Raw genomic sequence first — 14,883 nt, 5'->3', positions numbered from 1 at the left:
GTGAACTACAAACTACATTTTATGAGACATAAGAAATCTTCTGAATCCACCATATTCTGAAATCTTACCACAAAATTTAATTTATTATACACTGACGGATCTATCATACCAAATTGGCATTAGTATATAAGTTCAACTTTTTCACACTATATTCAATTTTTTAGTAAATAGTTTCTGCCAAATCTAGTTTTCGTTTCAGCAAGTATTAACATATAAGGAAATGTTTATCTATTTATAGGTTTACATGGCTTTGTATTTGGGTAGCTATGATGGCTTTTGCCGTTATCTCAGCAATATCTCTTTGGACGAAATATTTTTACAGTTCAGTAACATATGAAGTGATGAGAAGTAATAGTTCTTTGAATGGATCGTTTCCAGCAATAGCATTATGCTCAGAGGGTTTCGAGTGGAATGCAACGTAAGGATATTATTTATTCTAAGATGTCGTTAAAGGATTGGTATACACTGTAATTTATGTATTCATGTGCATGTTTTGACTGATTCAATTGACTTATGCCTACCTAGATGTATTTCGCTGCGAAGAAAAATATCAATTAGTGCAAGTTTGGTTTCAAACTGTTTGATTTCAGTAAACATTTTCCATCTTTTAAGTTTATTTATGTCTACTTTTACAATAACCAGGCACTTATGATATATGCCTAACCACGCAAGTTTTTAGCAAGAGAAACTCAGCAGCAAATTTCAATTATCAGGTGATAACAGAATTCTTTCTTATGTTAACAAGTTTTTCTTTCAGATTTGCCACGTGAATATTTGTTTCAGATTTTATGCATAACAGACACTTCATTGTAGACGTTATGATTTAACCAAAGACCCACTCACCCAATCTTTTTCCTATTTTATGGAAGTTTGCCAAAATATTGTTTTCTTAAATCCTCATAAAGATTCTACTGGCATTCGTTCAATCAGCCTTACCAACGTATCAGCAACTATGTTCTTACCCTCTAGTTCATTATGATTTTTTGAACACAAACTTTCTTTACACTGTCAGTTAGCACTACTGATCAACTGTTAAAAATCTCGAGCTTTTTTTTTTTTTTAACTATTTGAATGAATAGTTTCCTTCCGTCATTATTTCCTTTGATATTGAGCACGTATATGACATAGTCTGGCATCAAGAAATGTTCTTCAAATTATTCTCTGTTCTACCACTATCATACTTTAAAATTATAACCACTTTTCTTCACAATCGCTCAGCATTCATAAAAACAAACTAGGCACATTCTCATCTCTTGATTCTACAGCCTGGATTGTCGCAAGATTTCTGTATAGTTACCACTACTATACAACCTGTATATAACTGACATACCAATGTCAGAACCGCCAATTTGTGCACTTCAGTTTATTATTACAACATATCTCAATTCTGGTTTCTCAGCAGATCAAATAACTGAAACATTGTAACCAGGAACTGATGATAAACTTTTCAGTTGGCGTCTCAAGTGGAAACTTAAATTTAATCTAAGTAAAACTCAAATGACACTGTTTGGACTTACACGTAACAAGTACTACTTAACACGAAATCCAGAACCTTTACATATTACTTTACTAGGTTCGCCACTACCATTACAAAACATTGTGATGTACCTGGTATCACTTTCGACAAACATTTCTGTGGGAAGCCCAGCTTTCCAATTTACAAGCTAATATTGCCAGTCGGATCAACTTGTTACGCTGGAGTTTTAACACTAAACTCATTCTCTATACATATAAAGTTGTTGTTGGTCTTGCTATTACCCATTGACATGTAGCCTGGTTATTCGCTCTACAAAAGTTTTATGTCAAACCACAGGTTGGGATACCTCATGTCTTACGACTTGATGATTCATTACTGCCATGTATTCCAACTCCAGAGACCTACTGTCGTACATATATCAACATTCTCACTTCTCCTACAGAGTTTCCGCTCTTGCTACATATCAGATGCTTATCCGATTCTTCATGAACTCCTAGTCCAGACTCCAGTTCTACCATGTTACGCTTATTCGCCAATACACGATCTAAAAGTGATCAGGCTTGTGCTTTCTATAACCAAAGTCGTCACATTTATTTTTGCAATCCATTTATCAATTACGAGGGTTACTACGAAAGTTTTGAGATACGTATTGTTGTGGCACAGTATTTGAATTCCAACAATTGCGTTCGGTAGTGCTATCCAGAGCGAAGAAGCGATCAAGTTTCAACTCGCCTCGCTTATCGGAATGGCCGTATCGCCTTCACTTGTTTGTTGATGTGAGAAGTATTCGGCTGTCTAGAATGGAGCTCGAAAGGGAACATTTTCGGGCAATGATCCTTTACGATTTCAATAGTGGTTTGAACGAGGCAGAAAGCCTGGACAGTTTGCAGGGGGCATTTTGGGACCTTGTTCCTTCCCTTGTTACAATTTTTCGGTGGTTTGGTGAATTTAGAAGAGACCGGACATCGCTTAAAGATAAAGAGAGAGCTGGACGTCCGGCAACAGCTGTGTCAGATGAAAACATTGTCGCTGTGGAACAAATGTTTCGAGAAAATCCTCGAACAACTTTCAAGGACATTGAACATTGGATAGCCACCAGTAACAAAAATTCTTCATGATCATCTTCGGCTCAGGAAGGTTTCATCTTGTTGGGTGCCTCACACTTTGACTGAACAGCAGAAGCGCATGCGCGTTGAATTGTGTGAAGAAATGCTTGCAAGATTTGACGGAGGCAATTCTCGACGCGTCTGTGACATTGTTACTGGTGACGAGACTTGGATCTATCGATTTGACCCTGAAAATAAACGCCAGTCTACAGTTTGGATCTTTCCACACGAAAATCCACCCACGAAATTGAAGCGACCGCGAAGTATGGGGAAGAAGATGGTCGCAACTTTCTTCTTCAAATCTGGCCATGTTGCAACTGTTCACTTGAAGAACAAAGGATTGTTACTGATCAGTGGTACCCACCACTGTTTGCCTAAAAAAAGTGTTCCAGAAGCTTCGGGAACGGCGTCCAAGAACTGGATTGCGTGGGATCCTGCTTCATCATGACAACGCGTTCGCACACACGACCAACATCACCATTCAGTTTGTAGAATCTACGGAGGTCAATCTTATGACTCATCCGCCGTATAGCCCTGACCTGGCCCCGTGTGATTTTTTCTGAACCCCGGGATCAAAAATCACATGCGTGGGAAGAGAGTTTGCAGCCCTGAAGAAGCTGTAGTGGCTTACGAGAATGAACTTTCAAAACTTGAAGAAAAATACTGGCAACACTGCTTCCAAAAGTGGTTTTCGGGGATGTAAAAGTGTGTACAGTGTAATAGTGAACACTTTGAGAAAATGTAAGTGTTAAATTGATTTTGAATATGTAAGTTATTTCACATCTCAAAACTTTCGTAGTGACTCTCGTACATGTAACTTCTTCAATGTACTCCTTAGTCTTTAACTAACAGGGCTCTAAGTGTGAACCTCCTCTGAGTAGCCCTAGACCAGAATATTAACACCCTTGTTACAACTAACACCATTGTAAGATTTGAAGGTTTCCTGGTGGCGTATATGATAAAGTTCTTCTCGAGCAATTAGCCAGGTGAAAACTGGTGGATATTCAGTCCAGAGTATATATTACTTACATCCGCTGATCTCTACATAATTGCCCTGATGATGAGAACGATGACAGCTCTCGAAACGTTGGCCTATCCACCAGTTTTCACCTGGCTGATTGCCCGAGAAGAACTTTATCATAACATCATTGTGTTCTGTTATATGAACTTCACTACATCATTTACGTTACATGTATGATCAAGTCCATTTCTTATGTACGTATGTCTAACCAAAAGTGAGTAAATAATTAGTCCTGACAGCAATCTCCGAACCGAGCTTTAAGTAAATGAATTCTCATGTATCTAGAGAAGGCGTTATCTCCTGCAACGCGCCCATCTTCAAATTGCAATGAAATTGTATTTAAAAAGACGAACTAGAATGTGATATGTGATGTAATGTGTCTGATGAAACCAAAAGTTTAGTCAGTTGGAGAATATGTAACACCTTGACTTTTTTAAAAAAATAATAAAAGCATTGGCCTTTATTCAAAGACAGTGGGCTATTTCTACTTTCAACCATCCAGATAAGATTACTTCTGTCCGTTTTCGACACAACTAGTTACCACACTAAGTCACTGGCAACTATAGTTAAAATAAATGTCATGCTCCAAACAGTCCTAATAGTGTGAATCAGCAATGATTCACATTAATTTTTACGATTATATTTTACGAAACGTAAACAAAGGGAATATTCTATTTTCAAGACGATGGGTTATTTGCAGCTATTACATACAGGCAACGTAAATATAAGTCAACTCGTCTTGACTAAGGAAAGTGGTCGGTATAAGAATTGCTTCCGGTCGTCAACTTCCAGTACACGGTACGAAATTTTTTCCGGAGTGACGTTTTCCAGTCGATTTCATACAATTAACTACATATTAGTCATCTCGTCGTTCTAAATGAAAGCAGTCGGAATTGAACATTTCCTTTCAGTCACTTGTAGTACATGATAGTTAATTTATTTTGGGATTTAGTGTATTTTCAAATTAACAATTTTAAATTTAGTGTATTTCAGAAATTTCAAACTAACAATATACATATCAGACAAGTTATCTTTACTAAACAGAATCATAAATACCACAATTGGATAGTCCTGTTCATATCCTTTCAATGTACGGTACCTGACTCACATAGCACAGAAATTTGAAGCTACCTAGTGTGATTTTCTCCCCAAAACTGGTAGAGTCAGAATTGATTTGTGAAAAAAAAATATACCATTTTGCAACAGTTCATTCAACGTTCACATCTTGCTGTTGCTACTTAGAAATTCTTCTAATATTGCAAATTTAAGAGAAAATCTGAGTGGGGAAACGTTGAAATATAGCTAAAGCAGTGTCGAAATCCCAAAACGAAATCTTCGAGTTTTTCGTCTTACGATTATGCCGGCTAGGCTAATGGAGACGGTAATGATGAGAAACGAATGAAAATGATGGAATGAAGAAAGCGGCAGAACCCCAAGGAAACCCACGCACAGTGTTTTTGTCCATCACAAAGTTCACTTGGTGCGAGCTGGGATCTCACCAAGGACCTCATGCACCAGAGGTGAACGTTCTAACACTCAGCCACAGTGGCCCAATGTCGAAATCCAGTTAAAAAGGATGTTGAAACCAAGTCGAACCATTAATTTTATCAGCTAACGGTAAAAGTAGAGCTCTGGTTCTATTTTGTATTTTATGGTGATAGAATGCTTGATACCGACACTTGAATCATAAATATCATAATAAAGATTGGAGCTTTAGTAACATAACGGAATTTATTCCATGCTCTAGGAGATGAAGTATTTCAAAGTACTGGTTATATACAACTTCTCAATATAATTTAAGCTTCGAGGCGTCTTGGCGATGCATATATGCAACATGGACAGTGAGGCCTGGAAAGTGTAGCAAAACACGATAAGTTATTTTGGAATTTAATGCAAGAAACGACCAGTGTTAGCAGATTACCAAAGAAGCATACGATCGACAGCGTTTCTAACCAGCCGTTGAACATGGGAGCGGTTTTGTAATAGTGTGGGATTCATTATCTTGATATTTCGAGGTTCGGTGGTGAGACCTATTGGTCGCATCAGTACCCTTGATTAAGTTGCCATATTAGGGTACTTTGTTCATGCTATGTTCCAATGTTATTTCTGAGCAATGTCGCCACACTCTATGATGATAAGGCTATCATTAGTACAGCTGGAGCTTTCGTGGAATAATTTAGGGAACTAGGACGAAGCTGATTATCTCCTTCACCCTATCAAAACTCCAGACATGAACATAATTGATTATTTATGAACCTCTTTGAAGAAACGAAACTGAAGCATATTTTCGGCTTCTTTCTCTCTTACAGAACTGAACGATGTAGTGCACATGGAATGATATAATATTCCAGCTAATATATAACTCCCTTTCCGTTGGCCAATTCTGGTTGCTTTTTCTGGATTGCTTCGTCCAAACGGTCGAGTTGTGCACAGTACACTACTGAATTGATAAGTTCATCAGGTTGTAGCAACTCATAATGGACAATTACCTTTCAATGCCACCAAACAGTCAACATAACCTTCTTTGCCGACATTGAGTTGTTTTCAATCATGACAATGCGGGCCACACACATATTTGTTGACTCGAAACAAATTGACAGAACTTGGTTAGGAAGTTTTGATGTATCCACCTTATAGCCCTGATCTTGCACTATCTGACTACCATTTGTTTCGGTGTCTGCAAAACTCTCTTGATTTTTAAAAATTTGGGCGACCGAAGCGCCGCTGAAAATCACTGGACCAAGTTTTTCGACAATAAACAACAGAAGTTCTACACCAATGGAATTATGAAGCTACCCAGAAAATGGTAAGAGGTCGTAGATAATAATGGTGAATATGTACTTGATTGAAATTGATTTTCAATAAAGAAATTTTTTTTAAAAAAATGTATCAAAAAACCGCGAAGACTTTTTTATATGACAATTTATGATTCACTATATCTACTACTCGTTTTTAAACAGCATCAGAGTGGTTGTGTAGTAGAAGAGTTTTCCAACGCCTATAATAAATTTTAAAAAATATATATTTTCTTAGGTATATTTAAGAAAATGATCAGAATTGGTATCAGAATTGGTATTGTGTTTTCTTAAAACATATGATTAACCACAATATTGTTTGAAAGATTTCCACGACAACATTAATAACCATGCATATTATTATCTTTGTAGCAATTGCAATGATATTTTAAGGAATTGTTCTTTGAATGGTCAAAGAAAGGATTGCTGTTCTCATGTTCTTCCAATCGCAAGTGATTTTCGTAATTGTTACGTTTTCAACTCAATGCAACTACAGTAAGTAAGGATGTTATAAATAAATTAATTAATAATCTTCCACATACTTTTTAGAGTGTATATCAAAGAAGTCATTTCTTTACAACAGAAATACCTCTATATCTATTACTGAGGTTATATTGACAATTTGAGAATCCGAAGATGGTGTCCTGGCGGGTGCGTCAATGTTATATTTATGTGGAGAACAGCTGTCACAGTGTATCCAATATTGTTTTTCCAAAGCAGGAATTTAGGTGTTATAAACCTAAGCCTGCCGACACAAAATAGTCTATACAATCCCTCATGCCCTATTTGTAGAGACAACTTGCAAACCGCTTGCTGTAAGCTTGAATTGCAAGTCGGCCTAGTTTGCATCGAGTGTGATTGGAAAACGGGCAAGCGTGCTGCAAGCTGGATTCCAGTAACGAAGTTACATGGGGGTAACCTTGTGTTTAGTGTTCCATTCAAGCTTGGGGCAAGCGTTTTACAAGTCAAGCCAAGTCAATAGCCAATGAACGGCCAGTGATGCTTTGACGCTCTGCGAAGGGTCTAGAGCATCGCTTGCAAGTACAACAAAAGGCAAATTGTATGAAAGCATGCCTTTCAGGTGCATGCGTAGAAAGCCAAACCGAAGCACTCGCCAACCTGCCAAAAGCTTTCTTGCTACTAGGGTGGGTACCGGTATATGCTTTTCGTAAACGTTTTCGACACGGAAGATCCCGGTTCGATTATCGGCGCTGGCTTATAAGTTTGGATATCACATTAAGCTGTACATCCACGTCTCTTACTAAACTCGAACCAACAAACCAACCAATAAAAGCTTATATAGAGGCACATCAATTGAAGAGTGTAGCATTGGTATACATCATACGATTATCCGAGGTCTGTAAAATGGAGTATATTTTCATTTTAGTTTTGGCCAGGGAGAATATATGTATGCAAAGAACAATAAAATAAAGCTGTTGAATGACTATATAAAAATAAGTGCAACATCAAGAATAGATTGCCATTTGATACATGTGTGAATTTGCCCCCTACTCTTTCAATTCATATTCTAAACCAAAATCAATCGTTCTTCGTTTATTATTTACTAGCAGCGTTCACCCCGCTTCGCTGCGGTCACCCCGGAACGCAATAAACGTTGTTACTTAGATAATTTTTACTTTTTCGCTTTCAAGTGATATGATAAAAACCATAGAAGATTGCATTAAATGTTAACATTATATCGCCTGTCATTTATGTTAACCCGCCCCGCTTCGCTGCGGTCACCCCGGAACGCAATAAACTTTGTTACTTAGATAATTTTTACTTTTTCGCTTTCAAGTGATTGCAGTAAATGTTAACATTATAGCGCCTGTCATTTATGTTAACCCGCCGAGTGACACGGTCATGCGGGTTGCATATAAATACGTTTATTTTTATCTATGATGATCTAACAAAGGATTTGTACGTTATGGACACTTGAATGGTCAATTATCTCAAGACACTGGTAATTAAAAATTAAAGTGATATGATAAAAACCATCTAGGGTCCAAATCCTAATAACCCCCCAAAAATAAAAGAAATTGGTTCAGCCGTATTAGCGTGATGAGGGAACAAAGGATTTGTACGTTCTCTTTTATATATATAGATTGTTTTAAAGAAAAATATAGATATATATATTTACAAAATAAAGGTTGCTTTCCAATTTTACACTGGCCCACACATTCAAATTTCGTTTCAAAACTCAAGCTGATATTTATATTTTTCTATATATCTAAATATAATGTCTGTATAAATTATCTATATATCATAGCTAATTTTTGTCTTTATATTTTATTTTTTCAAAAAAATGACTGCTCTGGATTTTAAATCGCAATTTGCAAGTAAAGGGACCAATGTAAAGTCAAGAACCACATCTTAAGTTTATAATTATTTATTTACGTTTCTCGAAACAAATTCTTCAAAACATATTCATCAAAAGAATCAATAACAAACTTGAAAGAAAGGGGAGACCGATCCAATTTAATTTTGAGTGGAAAATCAAAGAACCAGCGTGAAGTTGGTCGACACTCCTATAGAAGTTTCTAAGTATTGATTTACGATTTATGAAACAAACATGTTGTTTAGAACAAACAAACCAAAAACGAACTACTGATCTGGGTTTTGAACGAATGTTCAAAATGAATTCAGGAGTTTAAAGATGACTACACCCCAACATTAGTTTTTAAATATTTCTTTACAGTTTTCTTAACAAACGCTTGTCTTTTCAAAACAATCAGTAACAAGCAAAAATTAAACGATTGGCTTTATTTAGGATGAGACCCGATTTCATTTCTCAAACTTCTGCAATATTTTTAGATAGCTTAAACTACCTATTGGCCTCAAAATAAGTCGCACCCTAAAATTTGGATCACCGGAAAAGAAAAATAATGTGTTCGAGTTGAAGGCGAGAGAAGAAAAACAAACAGTGATAGCCTAATTAGCCTATTTAGCAGGAGATTCAGGAAATATAATTAGGTAGGTACAGGGACCTACATCATCATAAACATCATAAACATAACACATACAAAATACTGTATCGTTATTGAGAAACTAAACTTATAATTGTATAATATGTCCGTTTTAAAGGTAGCTTTCTGTCAGGCACGTAGCCAGGATTTCGTAATAGGGGGGGAGGGGTCAGTGACGAAACACTGTGGTTATCACACTAGGGGCTTGATCATTCTAAACTATATTACTGGCAACATACACACACGCACACACACACACACACACACATATATATATATATATATATATATATATATATATATATATATATATATATATATAGGTTCGTTTAGCCAGGACTTCGTAATGGAGGGCGTGATATGAAATACGGTGGTTACACACCAGGGGATCGATCCATTGGAACTATCTGACTGGCAACATACCTATATTGGTTTGTTAGAACAATAAAATGAGAATATGTTAATAAGTATTTTAATAACAAACTTTGAAGAAATCTCGAATAAAAGAATATTGAAAAATATGTAGCCTTCCGAGGTCGTTTGAACTCGGTTCTTCTTGTCTTCTTATCTTCGTTTAATGCGGTCAAATGTAGCAGCGAGATCTCTTTCGGCAGTAAAAACATTCTGTAAAATGGATTAGTGTTGACGCGAAATTGAAATTGAAATTATTGGTGATTGGGGGCATTTCCTAATTTCTACCTGAGAGTCTCTCTGATCGAACCCATTTATCGATCGTTATTTGTAGTCCATAGGATTAGCATGGAACTAGATGGAATTCGGAATGCTCCGTTACAATGACATCCATTTTTTACTTGATCCCCTCCCCGTTTCCTCCACACAAAGCTCCTCATAAGAAAGAGTAACCAAACGTTTGCTGATACTTTTTATTTTTAACGATTTTTTTCTTTTTCTCGTTTCCTTGTATCATCCTTCCTTATTTTTTTCATTTCTTGTCTCGATGGGAGGGGTTGTCCGGATCCACTCCTTGGCTATGTGTCTGCTTTCTTTTAACTATAGAAAGTTAGTTTTGACAATGCTGTTGTTGGAAAACACTACATCATATATAATTTGGCCAATTTCTACAATGTTCATTGTTATGTTATCATCATGACAACTACGTATTCTGTTTTTTATGAAAATGGGAATAAACCGAGAAATTTTGAAATATGCAAATGAAAGGTTAGTATATACCGATGTGCAATTACAATTATGTGTAAAACCCAGTAACATATACAATTTAATGACATGTAAAGCTTTTCGAAGTAGTCTAGGAAAGAATTTACAACTCACTGCCGAAGATGGGGAAGGCGACGAATATCCATAGCCTCACCATGAACGAATTTTCTAATTTCACGGATCACTGCTATGGCAATATCTTCCCGGGTTCGAAAGTGTGTTCAACGTAATGGCATCTTGAGTTCTGGTATGAGGTGAAAATTGCAAGTCGTGCAAATATAGAGAATACTCAAGTACATCTCATCCCCATCGCATGAAAATATTCTAAAGATGCGTTACTGTGGTGTCATACTCCTGCCATTTAGTTGATGCTTTGGGAGACTACTTCGAAGAACTGTAGATTCTGATGTTATATGTTTCTGAACATTGTTTTACATATAATTCTAATTGTATTTCTAATGGTTTATAATATAATTCGAAGTAAAACGCATATGAAACCAATGATTTATTGTACTCATTTTATCTCGTAATATCCTGATAAGGACTGCCCAATTTCCTATATGGGATGTTTACATATGAGTTGTTGTGGCAAACATAATGGTAAGTGCCACTTCCGGTTAAATTAAGGTATTAGGTGAAATGAATCAAGATTGACCCATTGAACAGTATGTAGATAGTTTTATTTTGGAAATGTACCTATAGATGCAAAGGAAATTCGTTTAGTATGTGTCACTGCATTGAATTGCATAGAAATGTTGAAATTTCTTTTTCCTCGTTTATTCGAAATTTAGAAAATATGACATGCCATTATGTTTGCGCGAGTCATTCTATGTACTAACCTTCTATTTAGATATTTCAAAATTTCTTGCTTCGTTCCCATTTTTGTACCAAAAAATGTTGCTGTAACTTTTGCGGTACTCCTGGTATCAAATTGAGAAATCAGTACCTTTTTAAGAATATGTAATAAGAAGAAATGTAATATTTTTTTGTCAAATCCCGAACATATGACGCGTCTCAATTTTTACAATTAAAATATGAATAAAATGTGCGGCTTACATTAGCTCCAATATGGATTACGTCAAGTCGGCTCTTTACTTCAAGAGGGACATAACTCTAAATTCCTAACATTTCAAGAGTATTTGAAAGCTTTGGAACGCGGTGAACGCGGTGGAACTTAGCGGAAGAACGACACAAGTACAAACTAACGCCAAGTTTTGGAGACACATCTGTGATTTTTTTAAAAAAAATCAGAGATAGTCATCACGATTAGCTTTCATTTTCTGCCCATAAGTCAATAAGATAATTTTCTGAGTTATGTCACTCTTGAAATAAACAGGCGATATGTTTTCCTTACTAAATTATTAATAGCACAAAAAAAGGTAATCGTGGTTCAAACTATTAGAAACCACAATAACTCACTGGCAGATTTTCTACTTTGGAGTGCCAAGTAATAAATCACAAGTTTGATACTAGACAGTGTATTTGATGATCGTTTTGACTTTATGGAGAACGCGAGAGAAAATCTACATGAGACGCGTTACTACATTTTTATGTGTTTACTAGGGCTGTGTGCTATTGGATATATCGATCAATCAATCCATCAGGTATTTTCGAATATCTAAATATCACATCGAAAAATTTACTAATCGAAATTTTGATATTTCAATAAGTTATCTCTCGATATTTTTCGATATTTCTATGCTTTTCCGTTTTCTTTTAGTATACTTATGTTTGATGTCATATACAAGATCAAATAGTTCGATTTCTCAGTGATGCTATAATAGAAAAAAAACCCCACTTGGATCCTTTTTAATTTCGAGCGTTTATAGGAGAGAAGAAAAGATGATCATAATGGAAGTGAATGATTTTAAAAGAATTACTGGAATGAGGAAACCCCAAGAAAATTGCGGTCAAGCTCTCCTACACATAAGTTACCTATAATAATAATAATAATAATAATAATAATAATAATAATAATAATAATAATAATAATAATAATAATAATAAACGCCTATGGAGATCTGGGTGCCTTTGGCGTAGCAGATTAGAGTTCGATTCCGGGCGGGAGCTGATGTGGTTCGAATCCCACGTTAAGCTGTAGATTCACGTCTCATAGAACATCGCTGCTGAAAGGGATGCTAAACTAAAAATATAAATATTTGGTCTAGGAATTAATTCGTGCGGTTGGTACGCAAACATTGAAGCTGTAGTACAAACACAAAATACATAAATACCTTAAGAAAAATATTGTCCATCGCTAGCCACCACTTTCGCCCATCTGTCAGGCAATGTACGGATTCCGTGGCGAAAGAAGTCCTCATCCTTGGAAGCGATCCAGTCAGAGACCCATGTTTCGATATCTTCTGAAGAAGTAAACCGCTGTCCAATCAAATCGTTGTTCATGCAATCGAACAAGTAGTAGTCCGAAGGAGCAACGTCTGGTGAATACGGCGGGTGGGGTAAAACTTCCCATCCGACATTTTCTAAATAGGTTTTGACCGGTTTTGCGACATGTGGGCGAGCGTTATCATGTCGAACAATAAGTTTATCATGTCTGTTCTCCCATTCTGGTCGTGTTCTGGCCAGAGCTTGCTTCAAACGCATTAATTGTCGTCGATAACGTTCTCCATTCATAGTTTCACCCGGTTGCAGCAGCTCATAGTACACCACACCTTTCATATCCCACCATATGCACAGCATAACCTTTGCACAGTGAATATCTCGTTTTGGTTGTGATGGACCTGGTTCACCTGGTTTCACCCAGGCCTTTTTTCGTTTAGGGTTCTCGTAATGGATCCACTTCTCATCTCCCGTAATAATTCGATGCAGAAACCCCTTTCTGCTCTGTCGTTGAAGCAGCAATTCGCAAATGGTTTTTCGTCTTTCAACGTCTCTGTCTTTCAATTCATGTGGAACCCAATGTGACATCTTTTGAATCATTCCCATGGCTTTCAAGCGTTTGGAGACTGTTGTTTGATCAACGCCTAATGCTGCTGCAAGTTGTTCCTGCGTTTGACACGAATCCTGCTCGAGCAATGCTGTCAATTCTTCGTCTTGAAATTTTTTTGGCTGTCCAGCTCGCTCTTGGTCTGCCAAGCCGAAATCACCACTTCTAAACCGTGCAAACCACTTCTGACACGTTCGCTCAGCTAGAGCATGGTCACCATACACTTCCACCAAAATACGATGACTTTCAGTCGCACTTTTCTGCATGTTAAAGTAATGCAGCAGGACACCCCGCAAAAACACTTTATCAGGCACAAATTGCGCCATGTTCACTTAACTACAAACTGGTGTTGTTGACGCTTTAATCCACTGCCCTATACTACGAACGATACGCGATGACAGGGGTTTGCAACACATGTGTGGATACACGGAATTGTGGGACGCTCCGTTCGTTGCGCCATCTCTTGTCCACCCGCACGAATTAATTCCTAGACCAAATATAAACCATGCTTTCGAGCGGTTTACTGAAACACTTTTCTGAAAATGCGCTCAATAGGTAGTGTAGGCTTGATATTAATTGTTAAAAAAAGCATAAAAAGATTGATAAGAAAGTTAATAGTCCCATTGCGCTATTGAAATGCTGAACAATAAACATAATTTCATTACAGAAGTATCAGAAAGCTGTGCCTAACATGAGTGTTAGTTTTGTACGGGTTAATATAAGTTTTCAAAAATCCATTATTATTATTATTATTATTATTATTATTATTATTATTATTATTATTATTATTATTATTATTATTATTATTATTATTATCATTGTTATTATAGTAGGTTGAGTGATGGTACATAATACTAATGTGTGTATATCTGTGTGTTTGGTATTCAGAGAATAATTACAATCTCCATTTTGACAAGATAAAACCATGGTCTCAGTGTTCCGGTACTTCAGGAGTGAAACGAATTGGAGGGGTGGGCGAAAATGGGTTACTTCGAAAGACAGCAAGTGTGAAGGCAAGCGAGAAAATCTGAGGTGGTTCAGTTGGACTTGTTCATATAATACCTAGAAGAAGAAAATTATTTCGTACGAATGAAGTTTGTTCATCAATAAAAATAGCATTACATTATGCAACCCAACCATTACGTGAGCAATGTTACAAGCGTGCACAGAAAGCAAGTACATGCTCAATCATAGCAATATCAGTACTCAATGCACAATCAAGTGGAAGTGACAGTCCGTTTAGTTCTCTGAGTTGTGAGTATTCAGGATGTTCGACAAGAATGTGCCGAATACTCACTGGGACAATACATTCCTGCTAATACGAACGATTCAAACCACGCAACAAATAACTATGGGTGTTGTCCGATATGTAAACACCTAAGAGATGACAGTGCC

Source organism: Thermobia domestica, chromosome 1, assembly GCF_964235325.1.
Source record: "Thermobia domestica chromosome 1, izTheDome1.hap1.1, whole genome shotgun sequence".
Classification (NCBI taxonomy): Eukaryota; Metazoa; Arthropoda; class Insecta; order Zygentoma; family Lepismatidae; genus Thermobia; species Thermobia domestica.
Note: the sequence above shows the minus strand (reverse complement) of the source record.